Source organism: Aedes aegypti, chromosome 1 (assembly GCF_002204515.2).
Source record: "Aedes aegypti strain LVP_AGWG chromosome 1, AaegL5.0 Primary Assembly, whole genome shotgun sequence".
Lineage (NCBI taxonomy): Eukaryota > Metazoa > Arthropoda > Insecta > Diptera > Culicidae > Aedes > Aedes aegypti.
Genome location: NC_035107.1, coordinates 173,368,011 through 173,391,726, shown reverse-complemented (window position 1 = coordinate 173,391,726; position 23,716 = coordinate 173,368,011). Strand labels below are relative to the sequence as shown.

General features: G+C 36.4%; 1 protein-coding gene across 2 annotated transcripts in view; it reads right to left on the bottom strand.

Moving 5' to 3' along the window:
* Window positions 1-23,716, bottom strand: part of LOC5570607 (cadherin-99C) — a 414,362-nt gene that overhangs the window by 202,978 nt on the left and 187,668 nt on the right. Inside the window, exon 3 of one of the 2 annotated variants that reach the window (XM_021853635.1) lies at window positions 12,667-12,699. The exons of the other annotated variant lie outside the window; for it this stretch is intronic. The gene's annotated coding sequence lies outside the window, so the exon portion shown is untranslated. The remainder of the gene's footprint in view (window positions 1-12,666; window positions 12,700-23,716) is intronic. 2 annotated transcript variants of the gene reach the window in all.

Here is a 23,716-nt window from a genome sequence, read left to right as displayed (position 1 = left end):
CAAGACGGAAAAACATCCCAATGCTAGCAGTTCGTGGGCATTTTCCGGATGTGACCGATGGATGTGCGGTATGCTGGGGTCTGGTAGTTATTCCTGTCGGAGGCGACTTAAAAACTGCATTTGGCATATTGGTTCAGTGCTTCCACGTTTTCAATGTGTCGCCAAATCTCTTCGACAAGAATTTCTTTTTGTTCATCGATGGAGCTATAACAAACACCAACACATTGGCTAGAATTGGTTGAAATTTTTTGCATGGATTGCAGTGAACGATTACGATTAGTGCCATGGCGTTTTCTTTAAGTGCAAACTGAATTCATTAAAACGTGTTCCTGAACGTAAAATAAGCATTCTATATAAAGAGTATAACATGTCTTTTTATATCCAACATATGCCTTGAACATCACAAAATTAACGATGGCATGAACAGTGCGCATCGTACCTTCGTGCTGTGCGTACACGAATTCTCTCTGCTCTTGGAAGTTTTCTTAAAAACTACCTAAAGCAATAAATCAGTACTTTTCAGTGCTACATAAACAGTACTTTTCAGTGCTAAACTTAAAAACGGTACTTTTCAGTGCTACTAAAACAGTACTTTTCAGTACTACTTTTCTACTATTGATCCCTTTACGATCCTTGTTTGGACCAGTGCCTTCGATTTCGTTCAACGCTCAAATGTCGTTTACTGCAACCACCCAACTGTCATGCCGTAGAACAGTTGTGGGTGGCACTTCCTGTTTCTCATCATACTTTGTACATCTGTATAATCTACATTCCTCCTGATAGAATCAACGATCCTCTACTGACCTCTCAACATTCAGATTCTCTAGATTGGATTACATCGCAGATGAACTTGACTGATAAGATTTTGATCTTAGGAGATTTCAATATGTCTTCCATAAGCTGGACCACTGGTTCCTCAAACTATCTCTATCCAAACTACCAGCAGTCCAAAATAAACACCAGTCAGTGTCAGTTACTAAACGATTACAGTACGGCAGGTTTAGTCCAAATAAGCTCAGTTTATAATTCAAACCATCGACTTCTAGACCTTTGTTTTACCAGCTTAGAACATATTCAGGATATAACTGTTGTAAAAGCGGCCGCTCCTCTCGTTAAGGATTGTCGACATCATCCACCTATACAACTTTATTTGAAAAACAGAGTCCCGTATGAATTCAAACCCATTTCTAGCGGTATCCACTACAATTTCAGAAAAACTGATTTTATCAAAATGAATCAGTTTTTGAGTTCAATTGATTGGGATGACATGCTACGAGGTCTAAGCGTGGATACAACCGTCGAAGTAGTAAGTTTCGCTGTAACTCACGCGATAGGTTTGTTCACGCCTAAAACTTCTCATAAAGATCCTTCTTTCCCGCCTTGGTCCACCAAAGCTCTTAAAAGATTAAAAACAACTAAAAAGTCAGCTCTGAAAAAAATCTCAAAAAAACGTAACACAATATCTGACCTGCAATAGTGAATACAAACGTCTGAATGATAGACTATATCACAGTTACATCCGCCGCACCCAGCGCAACCTCAAATTGAACCCTAAGAAGTTTTGGTCGTATATCGATGATCAAAAAAAGGAGTCAGGATTACCGTCAACTATGACGCTTCGAGAAAAGAAGGCTTCAAGTCTCTCTTCGATTACTGCTTTATTCAGACAACATTTCTCATCAGTTTTCACTTCTACAACATTGACACCCCATCATGTTCAAGAAGCCGCAGCTATGGTACCTCAACGTTCCGCTATTGGCCCTCACCCAAGGATTTCGTCGCTCACAGTTGAGTTAGCTTGTGACAGGTTGAAGTGCTCAACAAACCCTGGTCCTGATGGAATTCCAGCTGTTGTTCTTAAAAGTTGCAGCTCATCCCTTTCGAAGCCATTGTCAACTATATTTAACCGTTCGCTCTCTTCTGGCTGTTTTCCGAGTGCATGGAAAAATTCGTATATTTTCCCAGTCTTCAAAAAAGGCGCTAAAGGGGAAGTTTCGAATTACAGAGGAATTGCTTCCTTGTGTGCAACGTCCAAACTGTTTGAGTTGATTGTACTGGATTTTCTCAAACATCACTGCCTGAATTATGTATCTGAAACCCAGCATGGCTTTATGCCAAAACGATCCACTACCACTAATTTAGTCAGCTACACATCCTTCATTATCAAAACCATCGAAGCTCGTAAACAAGTTGATGCAATTTATACTGACTTTTCGGCAGCCTTTGACAAGATAAATCACGATGTCTTGTTAGCAAAACTCGAGCGCCTAGGATTAGCCGAACCTCTTTTAAGTTGGATGAGATCCTACTTAGTAGGACGGACGATGTCAGTTAAAATAGGAAATATAATTTCTGAACACTTTGCTGTACCATCGGGAGTTCCTCAAGGAAGTCATATTGGCCCGTTTTTGTTCCTACTCTACTTAAATGATATTAACCTTGTCCTCAAATGTTTCAAACTTTCTTACGCCGATGATTATAAGCTTTATTATGTCATAACATGCAATGAAGATGCCAGGTTTCTTCAGTTAGAACTTGATACGTTTACGAACTGGTGTAAAACAAACAACATGAGTCTGAATGCAGACAAATGTTCAGTGATTACCTTCACTCGAAAACACTCAATCATAAGCTACGAATATTCCATTAATGGAATACCTATTAAACGAGAATCTACTATCAAAGACTTAGGGGTTCTGCTAGATTCCAAGCTTTGCTTCAAAGATCATGTAGCGTATATTACATCAAAAGCGCTAAAATGCTTGGGTTTGATCTTTCGATCCGCCAAGCACTTCGATGACATATAGTGCATGAAAACTCTCTACTGTTCTCTTGTCCGCTCTGTTCTGGAGTACGGTGTTGTAGTGTGGGCTCCATACTACGATTCTGGCATTCAACTAATCGAAGCAGTTCAGCATAAATTTGTTCGTTATGCTCTTCGTCGTCTTCCTTGGACCGATCCGCATAACTTGCCCAGTTATGTGGATCGTTGTAAATTGATCGATCTCGATCTTTTAGAACATCGTCGTAAAGTTTGCAAGGCTTCGTTTATTTCCGATGTTCTTCAATCTCATATAGATTGTCCAACTATTTTAGAAATGTTAAATGCTGATACTCGTCGTCGTGATCTTCGTTCTCATCAGTTCTTCCGTCTTCCAATATTTCGTACAAACTATGGCTATAATGAGCCTATAAGTGGTATGTGTCGCATTTTTAATCAATGTTTTCATGCGTTCGATTTTCATTTGTCCCGTGTCTCCAACAAAAACCAGTTCCGTAAAATTTTGTTGTAACATTATGATTAAGTTAGTAGATGTAAACGATTAGCTTTAAGATCTGTATTGTTGTATAGTGTACTTTAGCGTTAAAAATTGTATCATTGGGAATTTGTATTCTGTTGATATGAAAAGAAGAGGAGGTTTATGTCCATTTGAGAAAGAGCTTTTAAGAAAGCTCTACTCAAACGGGCTTTTCCCTGCTCCAATAAAGATAAAGATAAAGATAAAGATAAAGATAAAGATTTTTCGTTGGACCCGTTGGCGAAAGCTAGCGGTGGTAATCCTTCTTGGACACCGTCTTGGAAAAAAACCTCTCGAAGGTCACGTCTTCTTTCGTTTATAAACTAAACATGGTATCAACAACTAACAAAAGGAAGGGTGATTCTCTGAATTCACTACTTCCTTCCAAAAAAGTGGGTTTTAAAACTGTCACTACACGTGGCAAGAATGGAAGAAAGGACGCTTCCCCGGAATGCGAACTTTCTTCCAAGGGTGAAATGAATAATTGTATCGATATGAGCAATCAGTTCGATGCTCTAGACAAATTTTCCGAACACCAAATCGAAGCAGCCTCTAGCCCAGGCTCTTTGATTCAAGTGAGGAAGCAAAGAGTGCCGCCTATCGTGGTCAGTTGTTCCGAATTTGGGGGATTTAGGCAGGAGATCTTGAACTCCATTAGGGGAATCAAGGTTTCCTTCCAAATCGCAAAGAAAGGAGACTGTCGCGTTTTGCCGGAAACTCTTAAAGATCGTGAACTTCTTCTCAGACATCTTGAAGAGAAGAAGCACAATTTTTTAACTTATGACGACAAAACTGAACGTTTGTTCAAAGTTGTCTTGAAAGGTCTCTCAAGTGACTATAAGTCACCTGAAGAGATCAGAAATGGAATAAATGATTTACTTGGATTTTCCCCAGTCCAAGTAATCATTATGAAAAAGAGAACCCAATCTGGCATTGTTCGGAAAGGGCTTTCTCAAGAATATTATTTAGTTCACTTTAACAAAAAAGAACTAAATAATATTAAAGCTTTAGAAAAAGCAAAACTTATGTTCGATGTCCGTGTGACATGGGAACATTTCCAGAAACCTAGAGGAAATTACCAGAACCCCACTCAGTGCCGTCGGTGCCAAAAGTGGGGTCATGGTACAAAAAATTGTCGCATGGATGCTAAATGCATGATTTGCGGAGGTTCTTCTCACGCTAAGGACGTCTGTCCTGTGAAAGAAGATACCAGAAAGTTTGAATGTGCCAATTGCAAGGGCCCTCATAAAGCTAACTTTTGGGAATGCCCTTCACGCAAAAGGGTCATTGAGACTCGTACCAGGCAGATGAAAGATAAAATCCGTTACGATAACGGTCGTTTCCGCAATTTGATACTCTACAATGCTCATTTTTCAGTTAACGATCGCTTGATCATGAATCATACCCATCAGGAAAATCATAATCATGCTCATTCACAAACTAATTTTAATCCGTCGGGTAGCCGTTCGAATCTTTCTATTTCGAATGTATCTACCCACGGTAAATCCTTTGCCGATATCGTAGCAGGAAATTTGAACTCCTCCCCTGTTCGATCCATGGGTACCCATTCTACTTGTTTCAAATCAAATGGAAAAAACCCTACCGCCACAGGTAATTCCGCTTCTTCGTCTACCGGAAATTCTAATGGGAAATCACATGACATGTCTGCCTCTGATTTTAATTTTCTAACTGAACAATTGAATCTAACGATTGATGCAATGCTCAAAGCCACCACTATGACTGAAGCAGTCCAAGTAGGTTTAAAATTTACAAATCAAATTGTTATTGGATTACGTTTTTCTAATGGATCCAAATAATAATTTAAATATATTAAATTGGAATGCTCGTTCTCTGAATGGTAAAGAGGACGAGCTGTTTAATTTTCTTACGGTTAATAACGTGCATATAGCAGTTATTACCGAAACGTATTTAAAAACTGGATCTAAACTCAAAAGAGATCCTAACTTTTTTGTTTATCGTAATGATCGACTTGATGGGGCATGTGGGGGAGTTGCAATCATCATTCATAGGCGTATAAAACATCAACTGTTTTCATCATTTGAAACTAAAGTTTTTGAAACTTTAGGTGTTTCTGTTGAAACACAGTTTGGTAAATATACTTTCATAGCTGCCTATTTGCCTTTTCAATGCTCTGGACAGCAAGTTAATTTGCTCCAAACTGACTTGCGAAAATTGACTCGCAATAAGTCAAAATTTTTTGTCATTGGTGACTTTAATGCCAAACATCGGTCATGGAATAATTCTCAAAGTAATTCCAACGGCAGAATTTTATTTGATGAGTGCTCTTCTGGATATTTCTCAATTCAATACCCTGATAGCCCTACATGTTTTTCCTCTTCTAGAAATCCATCTACGATTGACTTGGTCTTAACCGACTCTAGTCATCTTTGTAGCCAATTAGTTACTCATGCTGATTTTGATTCTGATCATGTCCCTGTTTCATTTCAAATATCCCATGAAGCGATTCTCAATCCTATCAGCTCCACTTTCAATTATTTACGAGCCGACTGGAATATATATGAAACGTATGTTGACTCTAATCTTGATGTTAACATCTCTTTAGAAACTAAACTTGATATTGACAATGCTCTTGAAACTTTAACAAATTCCATTGTTGAAGCCAGAAGCATTGCAATTCCAAAATGTGAAATTTGAAGGTTCTCCGACATTACCCGGAAAGCCATTACCCGGAAAGCCATTTACCGGAAGACCATTACCCGGAAAACCATTACCCGGAAGGACCATTTACCGGAAAATTATTTTTCTATTTCTCGCCTTTTTCATAACGTCCTTTTAACCGTTTTACGGTCATTCAGGTCAGTATTTTGTAACGATAATGGACAGGGGATGTTCTTCCTTCAAAATACCTAAGCATCGAAGGGGAGTCTAAGATATCTTCATACTTGATCATGTCAATATGCACCATCTTCATATATTTGCATTTCATAGATGATTCACCCTTCTTTTAAAAATAAGCTGTTCTTTCAACTTATCTTTGCAGCTTTTCTTGGCTGAACTGGTTAAATTTGGTTACAATTATGTAACTTTACTTTTGACATTCGACCGTCGGTTCTCCAAGCGTCCAATTGTTAATTAATAAGCAATGATTAGAATTTTGAACACGATTAGTTGTGCTCCTTTTCGCCGAGTGTCAATCCACCGAATGTCGTTTCTGTAAACGTCAATAACCGAATGAAAATCCTCCGTATACTCCTTTTGTTTAGAATGACCCATTTCAGGCCATCTGATATTCACCTTCTTTATTTGGTTGGCGGTTCTTTCGAGTTCCACCGATCTCGGCATTTTTGGTAAAATGTTTTTAATAGAAAATGACCAAATTTATGACAATATGATTGCTTACTGTTCTTTCTAGTATATTATCCTGGCATTGGATTTGGGGTACAGACATTCAGAATTATGACATTCGTAGTATATAGCATAATCAAGCAAATTCAAATGAAAAGTAGATCTAATTAGGTTCAATATTTCGGAATCCAAAGATGGACGTCACAATGGCGAATAGTGTCTCTACTCTCAATCATCAAGGCACTCTTAGTTTCATTTTGATTTTTTAGATTTCCTGTACAGGCTCCCTTAAATCAAGGCGATTTTTTTTACGGTGACAGCGACATTCACATGCGCTGCATGCACAGTTTGATGAGCGTGTCAAAGCCACAGCGACGCGATTTTCGTCGTGTCGATCTAGATGGTTCCATATAAGAGTGCTTGCAGCGACTCAACAACAAAATCGCGTCGATTTTTTGTCGATGTCGCTTAAAAAATCGTGTTGATTTGGGGGAGCCTTAAAGCTAAAATGAGAATAGCACTGTTGTATGTCCCTTTCCCTCGAAAGATTAGAGTTTTTTTTTGTTATACAATATTTAAAATGGATTGTTTAAATAAATTGTTTTTTAAAGGGAATAAGAAAACCATCATAAATCCAAACATTTTCAAATGCTGAGTTGTTCTATTTACAATAATGCAACCGTTAGGCGATTTTTTTCGATTTATATTTGTATTTGGCATCAAATATACATAACAAAAACAATTCTCTCCATTCTTTTTATCCTTGCCTGTAATGTTTAGTTCTAAAGCCTAAATTTGAAGACATAGTTTTCATAGATCTTTTAGGAAGCTTTGGCACTTTTGATTCACTTCGGCAGTGGGGTTTTTTTTTAAAGCTACTTAGTTTATATTTGGCCACAATGTGCGTCGTACTGTAGTGCGTCATACTGCAGTGCCTCTTTTTGCAAAATTTCAGATAATTCGACCGAGAAAAACCTGTGGAAGTGCCCAAGTAGCTATACACCAAAATCGCAAATAAATGACATGTGCAATTTCATTTTTGTATCGTTATATTCGTTGGGCAAAGTGCAGCTATTCAGAATGATCAAGCAAAGGTTGGTAGAATTGAATACCGCCGATTCAATATTATTTCTAGTTGGCAAATTTGACGACGTTTCAGAGCTACAGAACTTATATACTTGTCAAACTATGTAAGAATGCAAAAGTGGTCAGCTATTAATTGTAGAAATGCTACTAGAATAGCTTTGTTCCTATTTACGAGTCAAGAAGAAAAACATATTTGGTCCATAGCTGTTTGAAATTGTCTTTTGAAAAAGTGTTTATAGAAACCGAGGAAGTCAAGAATGTCCATGTTAGCGTGACATAATTGGTGCTGAGCATCATTGAAAAAGAATTAAAAAAAAAACATACAAATGTACTGAAAATAGTCGTCGAAAATGGAAGATTTGGCTTTCCGTGTAATGGTGCATTCCGGTAAATGGTACATTCCGGTAAACGGTTTTTCCGGGTAATGGTACATTCCGGTAAGTGGTATTCCGGTATATTGCATTCCGGGTAATGGTGTTCCGGGTAATGGTATAGAATCAAATTTGAATCCGTGATTATAGACGATGATCTTAAACTCTTGATCCGTCTTAAAAACGTGAGGAGAAGGCAATTTCAACGCACTAGCGATCCTGCTATAAAAATTATATGGCAGGATTTGCAGAAAGAAATCAAAAAGCGTTTTGCTCAATTAAGAAACAAAAATTTTGAAAATAAAATTTCTCAATTGGACCCTGGCTCTAAGCCCTTTTGGAAATTATCTAAAATCTTGAAAAAACCTCAGAAGCCTATACCGGCATTGAAAGAGGAAAACAAATTATTACTAACTAATTGCGAAAAAGCTCAAAAACTTGCTATGCAGTTTGAATGTGCGCACAATTTAAATTTAGGACTTACTAGTCCAATTGAAAATGAAGTTACTCAGGAGTTCGAAAATATTCTCAATCAAGAGAACGTTTTCGAAAATGCCTGGGAGACTGATTTGGAAGAAGTGAGAACTATTATTAAAAAATTCAAAAATATGAAAGCTCCTGGCGATGATGGAATTTTCTACATCCTCATCAAGAAACTTCCAGAAAGTAGCTTATCATTTTTAGTTGATATATTTAACAAATGTTTTCAATTAGCATATTTTCCTGACAAATGGAATAATGCTAAGGTTGTTCCAATTTTAAAACCAGACAAAATTCCTGCAGAAGCTTCTAGCTATCGTCCAATCAGTTTGCTTTCCTCCATCAGTAAACTTTTTGAAAAGGTTATTTTGAACAGAATGATGGCCCACATCAACAAAAATTCAATTTTTGCCAATGAACAGTTCGGATTCCGCCATGGACATTCGACCACTCATCAACTTTTACGTGTAACAAATTTGATCCGTTCCAGCAAATCTGAAGGCTATTCTACTGGTCTTGCTCTTCTAGACATAGAAAAAGCATTCGACAGTGTTTGGCATGAAGGTTTGATTGTAAAATTAAAAAACTTTAATTTTCCAACATACATTGTTAGAATAATTCAAAGTTATCTGTCAAATCGTACACTTCAGGTTAATTATCAGAACTCCAGATCTGAAAGACTTCCTGTAAGAGCTGGTGTTCCTCAAGGCAGCATTTTGGGACCAATATTATACAATATTTTCACATCTGACTTACCTGAGTTACCTCAGGGATGTCAAAAATCTTTGTTTGCGGATGACACAGGCCTCTCCGCCAAAGGTCGAAGCCTGCGTGTCATCTGTAGTCGATTGCAAAAAAGTTTGGATATTTTTTCTTCATACTTGCAAAAATGGAAGATTTCTCCTAATGCTTCCAAAACTCAACTAATAAAATTCCCACATAAACCAAAAGCTCTTTATTTGAAACCTTCAAGTAGACATGTTGTCACGATGAGAGGGTTTCCAATAAATTGGTCAGATGAAGTTAAGTATCTAGGGCTCATGCTAGATAAGAATTTAACTTTCAAAAATCACATTGAGGGCATTCAAGCCAAATGTAACAAATATGTAAAATGTCTCTATCCCCTTATTAATAGAAAATCAAAACTTTGTCTTAAGAACAAGCTTTTGATATTCAAACAAATTTTCAGGCCAGCCATGTTGTATGCTGTACCAATATGGACTAGCTGTTGTAGTACCAGGAAGAAAGCTCTGCAGAGAATTCAAAATAAAATTTTGAAAATGATTCTGAGGCTTCCTCCCTGGTATAGTACCAATGAGTTACATAGAATATCCAATGTTGAAACATTGGAACAAATGTCAAATAAAATAATTAATAATTTCAGGCAAAAATCGTTGCAATCTTCTATTGACACGATTAATGCGTTATATGTTTAGGTTAAGTTAGGTTAAGTATATTCAAAACGTTTTTTTTTTTCTCTTATAAGCAGGTGAAATCAACTCACCTGTAAAAATTCTGAACTGCTACGGCAAATGAAATGTTATATGTTGTTAACCAATGTTAATAAAATCTTAGATTTGTTTTACCAAATTAGGATGATAGTGTTGTGTAATAACACAGAACACCTAGATACAAGAAATAATAAATGAAATGTTTGAAAAAATACTAAAAAAAAAAAAAATGATGGCATGAAAAAATTCTAATTTTTCGGTGATTCCAGGGCTCAATATTGGTTCGAGAATTACAGATTTACGGTAAATTGATTTACATTGCAGACTTGTTTGTTTCGGTAAAATTTACCGATCAATCAGCAATTTTGACAGTTGGTTCTTCTGAAGCAAATTACTGATTGATCGGTTATTTATTTGTTTACCGAACTCATTACCGAAGTTCGTAGATTAAACGATCAGTTTCATAACACTAAACAATTCGTAATACGAACAACACGATAACGCTCATCTACGAGTTGTACATCGTACATCTTACGATTATTTCGTAAAGTCACTGAATCGCGAAATTCTATCAAGTACAAATAATTCGTACAATGAATGAAAATAGCGTTATATGTACGAAATCTTGTTTTACGAAATGGATTTTGGATAAAATACGAAGAGTTGGTTTCAGTGTAAGAATTCAACTTCACCTTCAAAAACAGGTTCAGTTATTATAAAACTACTCTATAAAACTAAAGATTGCTTCAAAACCCACTCTGACTGTTATGTAGCCTTCTCAGAAGCATTTGATTTTTGTCCCGGGATCCCGGGAAATCCCGGGATTTTTAAAAATAAAATCGGGATTTTTTCGAGTCCGGGAAACAAGACCCTCTACCGTGGCTTGGGCATGGTCATAAAATTATGCATGCAGAGAAATCGCGACGATTGATTGTCGCTGTCGCCGTAAAACATCGCATTGATTTGGGGGAGCCTTTGCGATTGACGGGATACCTTGTAGGTGGTAGATAAATTATTTACTGATATGGCGAACCTAACATGCTGAAGGTAGCAAAAGCTGGACGAATGCGTTGGGCGGAGCATCTTTTATGATCTGGCATTCCCTAGCATTAGCATTAAGCATTTCGCACAAATTCGTATGTGGTACAGTCCATGACCATTGTATGAGAGTTTCCTCCTTCCCATCCGTTACCAAAGTCAGAAATTTGGGACTAACCTCTAACTCTTAGATCAGATTGATGCATCCTCCAATAGTCGAGAGCTGTCCTGGTCACGTCCTTGCGTAGGCTGGGGAATGGGAAAGGATGATTGATTGAACACCTACTTAAGAAAGGTGCAGAGAACTCTACGATCTCTCATAGGTGTTACTGGATGCCGTGGAATGTTGCTGGAAAGGGTAGTGTCATAGGATACGTTCGTTAGAAGTTCTGGCCGACAAATGTTTAACATCTACAATCATCATGCGCTACTGATCAGCACAAACTCACCAAATTCCTTTGTATAAGCTCCTTTATCAATCAACATTAACAAACTTACTGACTTATGCCATCACAAAATACTCGCTCTTCACTTTTCACCTTTTCAAAAGATTCGAATTGTTCCACTAGCTATAAATTTAAATCATACTAATCACAAGCAAACAAAAAATCCGGGTGACGTGGTGCCGGCCAAACTACTGCGAAGCGAATTACGTAATTACGCCCCGCAGAACACCACCAATTATTATTTGAAAAACTGAAACAAGCGGCGTAGCCGATTCTATTTTTCGCCAGCCGAATTGAAAACGCGGAATCGAAGCGAACGTGACAAAAAAAAAATATAACATACACGGAGACGGAATTCAACTCAATTTTGGGTTGTTTCAACGCAATTCCGTAGTTGAGCCCAATAACTCTATTTTGGCTAAATTTCCAAGGTCCCCACTAGGTAGTTTGGCTTTAATTCCATTAGAAAAATATACTCAATTTTGGGTTGATTTAACGCAAAATTGAGTTCTTTCGACTCAAACATAATAAAAATAAAAATCGATATACTTAATTTTGGGTAAAGTAAACTAAAAAATTAGCTAAAAATATTTCTTCGTGTACGCACGGCTTGCTGCGATCGTAAGAATGCCAGACAACAACTCAAAAATGATGAACGCTTCCGATTCGGTAGGTACAAGAAAGCGAGGAGCACAGCGGGCACGGTGGGCTGCCCAGGTGCTGCATGATCTGGAGAGTGTTGGCCGCAGCCGCGGATAGAGCGAGGCAGCTGCGAACCGAATTATTTTATTATAATAACAATGTAATGTTATAATGTGAATGATGATGAAGATGAGATTCATCAATTCAAAATTGATTTTTAATTGAGGCTTATCTGCATTTATCGGTTTTTCTTCGTTGTTTTATGAACAAGAAATATTACAGATTTATTGCATTTGATGGAGAGAGGATCGATGAAGAGAAATCTTTCATGTCATTTAAGATCTTATAAAGAAACAGTGTCGAATTGTGCATTACATTTGCGATAAGCATGATGTGCAGCTAAAATGACGTGGTATACATCGGGAAACTGCTGATTATGTATGGCAGATACTATCAGTGAAATAAGCTTCATGACCAAACTGAACTATACTGCGCAGTATTTACATTACTACATGTCTATACGTACTTTATGTAGGGTCCCAGTGAGTATGGAAGCGGCCTGAAAAAAAAGAGATTAGTTCACTATAAAATATTCAAAAATAAAGTTATTTTCGATACAAATTTATTGGAATTTGCTATTTTTGGTAGTATGACAAATAAAAAATCAACATCGTTGGCACAACATTTCTCGACTTGCTTTTTCAATTCAAATTAGACATGGTGAGACTAATTTGACCCAGGGTTTTCAGACCTTTTTACTTGCGGAGCCCTGTTTGAAAACACATTGAAATGCGGAGAATCTCTCATGACACCATGTCTGCTATCATTCCAGATTTTAACAACGTACCTAGTTATCGTTCGTCTCCCTTTGAAACATTTTTAATTGTCGGGGTTGGAGTCGTGAGGCACTTGCTATGACTTCGATGAGCACAAAGTGCTCCGAGAAGCACGTTCTGAAAATCTTTGGTTTAACCTGTTTCGTCTGATCAAATGAAAAAAAGTTAGCTAAAATGGTTTGCGTAAATTATACTGCTTTTATTGTTCGAATATCCAATTCGATTAAATCACTATGAATAACAACTAGTAGGAAAAATGTACCAGTTATGGTAAAAGTGGTTCCCTATTTGGCCATATGTTAAATTTCGATAACGTTCATATTTTTTTCATCTCTTTGAATGTTTTAGGATGAAGACGCATCGGAAACACACTTCAAATTTCCAGGAGCACTAATCTGGAGAACCTAACAGCCGTTCGCGCTGAAAATTTGATCGATTGATCACCACCAGAAAATGACTAATGAGCTAACACAAGTCAGTCAGTAAAAACGGTTGTCTGGTTCTCTAAAGTTTTGCTACTAAAAATTCGAGGTTTGTTTTCGATGCATTTTAACATTAACAACAAGATTGACTCTCTCTACTAAAATACACAAAATCTATCGAACTGTGAAAACATTCAAATTATCATAGAAGTTCGCTATTTCGTCATATGTACGAAATAGCGAACTTCTATGACCATACCGCTAAATCGCTAAATACCCAGTGTGACAATTCAACCAAAGGATTTCGGATAAAGGATAAGCATGTAAGTACATGTGTCAACATTGATTTCCATTTCTTAACATTTGCTAATTGAAAAAGATAATGAAATCTTAATGAGATGTAATATGACATGTTCACCATTCACACAACCGCCAGCGACCACACACAAAGTCGAAGGGTAAGTATGAGCCACTTCTAACATCGTCGCAGCTCAGTAGAGGCATGTTTCCTCTTTAAGGCTGGTTTTAATTGATTTTACTTGTATATAGTCTATTCGGTCAGACGGAAAATGTAACATTGCTTTTGCAGCTCAGTTGTATGTTGTGCAAAGCTACATACCTATCATGTTAAAATCCGGAAAAAGAAATGGGCGACGGTAAAAATTTAATCGACATTAATATCATTGATTTTCAATGTTTGATCGCCACATGACTTTTTTGTGAACGCATTATTATTTAAAGTGTTGCGGTGTAGATGAAGTACTGAAAGAATCCAACATAATAAATGAAGAAAAAACTCATAAATTTAAATTTTAACGGAGTCGATTATACATTCGTCCGAAAATAGTACGGTATTCTCTCTCTCTTTTGCCTACACATAATGAAAAAAAAGCGAGAACTGTATCTACTCAATGGAAAATATTGCAACCAGTGTTTATAGACTCACACTCAAATCTCAATCAACACGCTCTCCCTTGAGAGCAAACTCATTAGAGATATGCTTCGCAAATCTCACGCTTGAGATTTTGATGCAAAATCAATCAATCAACTCAAACCGTAAAAAATGATTCAGTCGCAAAACCCGTTAAAAGCTCGTGAAACCCGAATGTTGTTGTTTATGTTAGAAAGGATTACTATAATTTTACCAGACTAACAAGAAATTATTACCGTGTGTGAGTAAACTGTGGAAATACGAGACAATAAGTCAAAAGGGCGAGCCAAATCATCCATGATTTTTTGACGGCTGAATTGCGTGATTAACAACTCACGCATGAAAAATCTCAAGCGTGAGTTATGAGAAATTATGTTTTTCACAACACTGATTGCAACTTTGGAAAAAAAAGCTCTCAGTTAATAACTGTGGAAATGCATATTGAACACTATGCTGATAAGCATACTCTGTCTCAGTAGGGACGTGATGTCAAGAAGGAGAATGCTAATAAGCCTGTAAGTAGTAACTTTAAATTAATCGTATATACGAGGTTGAGCGCGATATATGGCTTGTGGTTACTTGATGAGAATTCAACAGGTGCAACATGATCTGGAGGTGGTCTCAAACCAATTAAGTAAAAACAAACAACAAACTTCGAAGTTATATCAAAATAATTTATGTAGATTTCAAAAAATAATCTGCAACTAGGTGATGACATAGTTGTTACTGTGAATAATTACTATAGACTCGCTGTCTATTTTGCTTTTGAGCTACGGTAAAAAATACAAATATATTAAATTGTATCATAGTTGTATCCCTTTTTTCCTTTTTCATAAATACCTACATAATACATACATGTAGCTTGCGCGTCAAGCACAGCGATATAGACGGGAGATCACTTTCTTGTAGCACTTTGTGTCTCTCGCATAGGAAGACAAAACTGCCAATCAGGGTGCAGAGGAAAAGCATTCATGATCTGTCGGTTTCGACGTCATTCCTGCTGCCCTGATGTCATTGACAGTCCAAAGAAACAAAGTTGGGGCTCCGATAGCGCTGCATTTCGATGTCATATTATTGATTCAGTGTCGTCGAGTGAACAATAACAAAATTATGCGCCTCGTCCATGAGCTGATTCACGGCACGTTGTATGCAATAAATTTAACCGTACATGTACCGTAAAACGGTGTATCTTTGATAATGCGGGTAGCTTTTCTACATTAAACTAATTAAAAAAAAATAATTTCTGTTAATCAGTTAAGCAGAACAAATGCAAAAGTGAAGAGCATTAATCAGAGTTATTTTTGTTGGGATCGAGAATATTTGAAGCTTTATATTCGAATTTAAAAAAATGATGAGATTTTAGCTATGTTCAAGCACTTACAAACAATCTATTTTACAATTATTTAATTAAGTTGTCTAATCCTTGACCGACTAGTTATAGTTAAACTTGCATTCGATCTCTAATTGAATAATGTTTGTTCCATCGATTGTGTCGAGTAATATCGGTAATCCGTTTAGGCGTGTTTATATCATGGATCACATCACCATTACTAACAACTGTGGAGATGCAGAGGTACATCCGGCTTCTAGTAACAATGGTAACATTCCTTCCATTCGTCGATGGCCGCCAAATCGAACCCAAACTTCAAATTATCAAGAGCACGGATCTGGAGAACCAAACATCCGTTTTATCTGAAAACTTAATCGATTGGTCACTAGCTGGTGGTGACCAATCGATTAGGTTTTCTGCTTAAACGGATGTTTGGTTCTCCAGATCCGTGCTCTTGAAAATTTGAAGTTTGGCTTCGATTCATCTTCACCTTAAACTTTGAGTTCTCGATTTGTGCCCTTTGAGAATGGTTAGCTAATCCCAAGCCGCATTCATTAAATCTCTTTGCAACTTCGATTCTTCTGGTCAATCACGGAGTGCAACTATGAAGCTGTCATCCATGTTCATGCTCATGGTAAAACTTGCATTCAGTCTCTAATCTATTAGCTTTGAGCTGCAACAATAACTGAGATACCAGTACTTGTTTTAAAATTTGATGATATTCTTCCAAAACACTATCAAAGTTACCCCGTTCTATTGTACTGTGTTTCTTCCACCACGAAGGCGTGGTGGTCGGTGATGATATTTTAGTAGGTACCTAGTCCTGCTGTTGCTTACCCGGCTCATACATAAATGCAGGGTGAAATATTTTCATCCGATCTACTACCCTTTTTTGATAGTTGTTCTCTCCGATAATACCAGCAAGGCAATCATAATTTTCTTTCGCGGTGGATAATACGAAACGGCAAAAGGTTAATTGCATTGTTCGATGGCAAAATGATGCAATTCAAGAATGTTAATCGATTGACGATAATCTCTTTTCAATGGTTCAGACAAGATTAGTCGAATTACGAAATCGGACCAGCGAGGTAACATCCACATTAAACGCAAATTTTCCCACAAATGTAATGTTCTTGTCATATGGTCATCAGATGTCAATTTCCTAGCCATTCACTTTTTTTTATTGACTCTGTGATGTACACCATTTTGCGACCTGTTCAATGTTCAGTAATCATTCCAAGTGTGGCGCGAGTTCAACTGGTTCCAAAGCATATGGAGCTTCATTAGCAACCAAGTGCCAATTTGTATTACTTTTTAATATTTCTTCAATTGAGCATCACGATCTGCGGAGTGGCCAGATTGATCATTTATAGCACCCTCAATCAAATGTACGCAAAGGCAGCTACATTGGTGGGAATGTATTTTATTTTCGTTTGGATGTTGCAACATTTATCTGATCATAATGTTGAGCACCTAAAGGAAGAGGTCGTCTGGTTTATGGTTGAAGCATTAGTGACGAAGATTGAACATCGTGCGCCTTCGTGTTTGATGAGCATGATGGATAAGTGACATTTTTACAGTAAGAGCAAACACATGCTTCGTCGGCGTTTTAAGCTTAGTTTGTAAGAAATCATGGTTTATCATGGTTTACTATAATCATGGTTTACAATAATGCCTATTGCAATGCAAAATTACGATGCATTTATGCATGTTTTTATTGTAAACAAACGCATTGACAATTAAAATAATATTGTATGCGGATTGAGTGCAATGTGGTCACTAAGTTCAATTTAAATATTATGTTATTCAATACTCTTGGGGACTGTCCACTAATTACGTAAGGGTTTATGGGGGGAGGGGGGGGGTTGGTTCTGAGATTTCTTACGTGCCATACAATTTATTTTTGATTTTCATAGAAAAAATCTTACCATGGGGGGAGGGGGGGTCGAAAAACCCAGAAAATTGTCTTACGTAATTATTGGACCGCCCCTTGAATAGTCTGTCAATTTTCAGTCTAGGTGATTGTGAGTTAATTATTGCAAATCGCAAATTCTATATATAGTATAACGAATCTTTTAAAGATATTTTTTACTTTAAAGTCTTATTATGTACAAGTTTATCACCAACGCCTCTTTTTAAAATTTATCCAATAAGATACCCGAGATAAAATATCAGGTAAGGAAATCATCGTAAATATTTGATGGAATTAGAATTTATTTCAATTTATGAGCCGCTCATAAATATAGGAAAATTTGGTTTATCGTCCTATATGATTGGATGTATTTCGTAGTTTTCAACAACACAAGTATAATTGGAGACACATTTTTATTACCACCATGCATGACATTTGGATTCCATGTCATAAATGTTGTATGTACTATGAATGGGACGGATTCGGAGGCTAATGTGGCCGTTCCGGGAACTTGGTCACCGATTATCGGCTTCCGTACAAAACCTTAAGAGACAATATATGTAAGGGACGATATCTCCCGACGCACAGTGGGAAAAAATGGTAACAAACCGACGAAGAATTCTGTATCTTCTGAACGCAACGAGTAATCCTTGAGAAAATACCTGTATCTTATGTAAAAATGTCTAAGGAATCGAATGAAACTGGTTCTGATGGCCGCACGGATCGTTATCATGCCCATTTTACCCGAATTCCCCATTTTTATTAGGTATTTGATAGGATTTCTCACATTATATGCAGGGAAACTGTGTATGAGCTATTGAAATGACGATTTTCAAACGATAGGAATATGAAGATGTGGATTCAGAAGTTTGACCTGACCGCACGGATAGTTGTCATGCCCATTTCACCCAATTTCCCCATTTTATCAACTTTTTCATATAATTTATCATATTATACGCAGGTAAACCGTTTATTAGCTATTGACATAACGTTTTCTAAGCGGTAATAGCCTAAAAAAGCGAGTGCATGAATTAAAACTGACCGCACGGATCGGTACCAAGCTCATTTTATCCGAATTCCCCCATTTAACAGGTTTTTGATCGGATTTCTCATACTATATGGGGGGAAACGTTTAATGAGCTATTGAAATAACATTTTTAAGCGATAACAGTCTGATTAGGTGAGTGCATGAGTCTATGCTGACCGCACGGAACGTTATCATGCTCATTTCACCCAAATACCCCATTTTATCATCACTTCTTCCATGCGATTTATCACATTATACGCAGGAAAACCGTTTATTAGCTATTGACATAACGTTTTCTAAGCGTTAATAGACTAGAGACGAAAGTGCATTAATTAAAACTGACCGTACGGATCAGTGTCAAGCTCGTTTTACTCGAATTCCCCAATTTATCAGGTTTTTGATAGGATTTTTCATATTATAAGCAGAAAACTGTTTGTGAGCTATTGGAACAATATTTTCTAAGCGATAACAGTCTGAGCATGTAGAGCAGGTGTTGAAACTGACCGCACGGATCGTCAACATGCCCATTTTACCCAAATTCGCCATTTTTATGAGTTTATTTTTCATAAAATTTACTTTACTATAGGCAGGGAAACAGTTTATAAGCTCTCGGCATAATGTTTACGTAGCGATAATAGTCTAGACAAGGGAGTGCAAGAATTTAAACTGACCTCTCGGATAGGTATTATGCTCGTTTAACCCGAATGCCCCCATTTATCAGGTTTTGATAGGATTTCTTATATTATATGTATGAAAACTGTTTATGAGCTGTTCAAATTACGTTTGTTAGATGAAAGAAATGTAAAGATGTGAGTACATGAGTTGGACCTGACCACACGGATAGTTATCATGCTCATTTTACCCAAATTCCTCATTATATCAGGTTTATCATGTGTGTTATCATATTATATGCAGGGAAACCATTTAGTATTTATTTACGTCATGTTTTCTAAGTGATAATAGTCTAGAGGAGGAAGTGCATGAATTAAAACTGACCACACGGATCGGTAGCATTTTCATTTTACCCGAATTCCCCAAATTATCAGACTCTCGTTCTAATTTCTGATATAATAGTTACGTAATGTTTTCTATGCTATAAAAGTCAGCGAAAAGGAATGCAAAAATTACAATTAATCAAACGGATGATGGATCGTTATCATTCTCATTTTACCCAAAATCCCCATTGTCTCTTGACTTCTTCAGTGAACTTGAAGCCTCATCCTAATATTGATCTTGATATATCCTCTAATAATTCTGATATTCTGATTATTCTGATTCTGAATCCTGAATTCTGAAATTCTGATGATTCTGATAATAAATCTGATACCCTGATATATCTTGACTCATATATTCAGGGAAGCTGAAAATGGATTTTTATCGGTATTCATGCAAGATACCTTACTTTGGAAGCAGGGCGCATTAGAGCGCATGCGGATGCGAATCGAATACACCACTTCCGAAGTTAGGTATCTCGCATAGATTCTGAGAAAAATCCAATTTCGGCGAGAAATCGGTTCTAACTTTTTACCGCGCCGACAATAACAGTTATCAGAAGGGTTGTGATCATGCTCATTTCGCCCAAATTTTCCATATTTATCTGATTCTTGATTGGACTTCTTTTATTATATGCAAAGAAACCTCTAATGAGTTATTTAGGGTAACATTATCCGAGAAACAACAGTCAAAAAAGTATGTGCAGTAATTTAAACTGAGCGGAAGGATTGTTGAAATGCTCATTTTACCTACATTTTCTATTTTTATCACAATTGTAAGGGGCCGTCCATAAATGACGTAGCATTTTTCACTGATTTTTTAAACCCCCCCCCCCTCCCCCCTCGTAGCATTTCGTCACAAATGCTGTTACCTCCCTTGGAAAATAAGTAGCATATCAATACAAAGTTCGATATTATTTACTGACTGAAACGTAAGGATAGTCTAACGAATAATGGTTTGCAAACGTTTGATATAAAGTAGCGTTAAAAAGTTACTTGGAAAACAGTTTAAAATAAACATTTTCCTGTTTAAGTTGTTGGCTAAATTGTATTACTTTTGCTGTTGTTACCATGAAGAACAAGTTTACAGCTGAAAATGTAGAAAAAAAGGAAAAAGCTTCAATTGGATTGCTGAAGCTAACAGTAACGAGTCGAGTACAATAGATTTTATAATATGTTCAAAAGAAATTTCGTTATATTAGAGGATTTTTTTTTAATTATTCGTTGTTAGGAAATAGATTTCAATGAAAATGTTCCTCAGAAAATTGAATGATAGAACAATTTCGATAACATCAAGAGCATTGATATATCATAACAAATCGATGAGTTGATTGGGTGAAGATCTCCTGCAACATTGAAAGCATAATTCACGGAATAAATATCTTGTTTTAATGTAATATTCACCATAACGATTTTTTTTTTAAATAATGCTCTAACAGAAAATGTGAATAAAACTAAAACAAAGTTTTCCAACCCGTCAAGCATCGATTTTTTATTAATTTATTTAACTTTCAATTTTTTTATTTATAAATTTATTTATTTAGACATGAACACAATATAATGTTTACATAATTATTATAGGCTTAAAAAATCTGTTGGATTGCATTTATCAATAAAATCTAAAATTTCTTTGAACTTTTTCAATCTTGTCATATGAATGTTTTGAAGCTGAATCATCATTTCATAACCCAACTTTATAAATCAAGCATAGAAAAAACAATTTTGATAAAAAATAATTGTGAGTCATTTTTTTCAGCGCTTCTTAGTTTACCGAAGTGATTCAAAATGCTACTTCCTCCCTCCCCCTTGTCACACATCGTCACAAATTATAAACTTGTGGGCTTCGTAGCCGTGCGGTTAGCGGCGTCAGTCGTTTAGGCGGTATTGTGCTACGGAGTGTGGGTTCGATTCCCGCCCCAGCCGAAGAAAACTTTTCGTCAAACGAAAAATTCTTCACTGGTCCACTGGACGTTCCGTGTGTCCGTTGTCTAATGTTAGTTATGTTCAGTCTGCAGCCTATGGCTAAAGACGGTGTAAATTGTTAAAAAAAAAAAAAAAATTCGTGAAGACCCCTCCCCCCTAAAAAGCTACGTCATTTATGGACGACCCCTAGAGTATTATTCGTGCTATGTCCAAGAAAACTTATTATGTGCTATTGAAATAAAGATTCCTAAGTGTCAAGAGCCTAAGCAAATGAGTGCTGATTTTAGAACTGATCGCACGGATCATTGTCATACTCATTTTACGCAAATTCCCTTTTTAAGGACTTCTGTTATTACATGTTGGGAAGCTAAGAAAGTGAGTGCAGGAATTTAAACTGTGTGGTCAGGATGGGCATCATGCTCATTTTACCCGAATTCCCCATATGATCAGGCTTCTGCGAAGACTACTAATATTCGCTCTTATATAAACAGTTAAACTTTATAAAAAGTTTAAATTCCTTTTTCTTAGTGACAAAATATTTTTTTCTTGTAGACCAAACGGTTCTCTACAACTTCTTCATAGAACATTTTTCCATTAAATCAACAGTTTCGTACTTAAAATTTTTCAAATAAGTTGCGTGCTAAAAATTATAGGTCATTTTCAAAAGTTATTCCTGAGTCAAAATGATAAATTTTTCTATGGAAAATGGAGATATATGGATAATGTTGCGATAGATTTTTGGTGAAACTGGCAACACTTACCTTGTTGTATGTAGATATATAAAACTGTATTGAAGTGGATTAGTTGTGAATTGGAATAGAGTAAGAAAGGGTGGCGAGTTTGTTCCTCAGGGAAATTTGAAGTAAAACTAGAATGTAAGTTATTTTAAATGTATTCTAAAGTGAAAGAATTATGTAATATTTCCAATAAATTTTAGCTTTGAAGCTATGTACTATGAACACTGCTGTCGATAGGTTTTTATTCCGAAGAAACAGCTCCCAATAGATAAATTGAGCATAATAACGAACCTTGCGATCAGTTTCTATTCCTACACTCATTTGCTTAGGCTCTTGACACTGACAAATCGTTATTTCAATAGGTTTACAATTGCGATTAAAATAGAAAATGTGGGTAGAATAAGCATTTCAGCAATCCGTTCGCTCAGTTTGAATTACTGCACTTACTTTTTTGACTGTTGTTGCTTGGATTACGTTACCGGTTTAGAGTTTTTTTTTGCATATCTTAAAAAAAGTCCAATCAAGGAACAGATATATATGGAGAATTGGTGACACTTGTGATACCTTTTAAATGCAGCACTCATTTCCTTCGACTATAATTGCCTATAAGACGTTTACAATAAATTTTCTTCATGATATGAGAAATATTACCAAAACCTGATAAAAATGGGGGATTTGGATAAAAATATAGGCATGTTACCAATCCGTTTGATCAACTTTAATTCCCAAATTCACTTCTTTAGACTGTCTGATAATTTGGGGAATTCGGGTAAAATGAAAATGCTACCGATCCGTGTTGTCAGTTTTAATTCATGCACTTCCTCCTCTAGACTATTATCACTTGGAAAACATTATGTAAATAGACAATAAACGGTTTCCCTGCATATAATCTTATAAAACACATGAAAAACCTGATATAATGAGGAATTTGGGTAAAATGAGCATGATAACTATCCGTGTGGTCAGGTCCAACTCATGTACTCACATCTTTACATTTCTTTCATCTAACAAACGTAATTTGAACAGCTCATAAACAGTTTTCATACATATAATATAAGAAATTCTATCAAAACCTGATAAATGGGGGAATTCGGGTTAAACGAGCATAATACCTATCCGAGAGGTCAGTGCAAGAATTTAAACTCCCTTGTCTAGACTATTATCGCTACGTAAACATTATGCCGAGAGCTTATAAACTGTTTCCCTGCCTATAGTAAAGTAAATTTTATGAAAAATAAACTCATAAAAATGGCGAATTTGGGTAAAATGGGCATGTTGACGATCCGTGCGGTCAGTTTCAACACCTGCTCTTACATGCTCAGACTGTTATCGCTTAGAAAATATTGTTCCAATAGCTCACAAACAGTTTTCTGCTTATAATATGAAAAATCCTATCAAAAACCTGATATATTGGGGAATTCGGGTAAAACGAGCTTGACACTGATCCGTACGGTCAGTTTTAATTC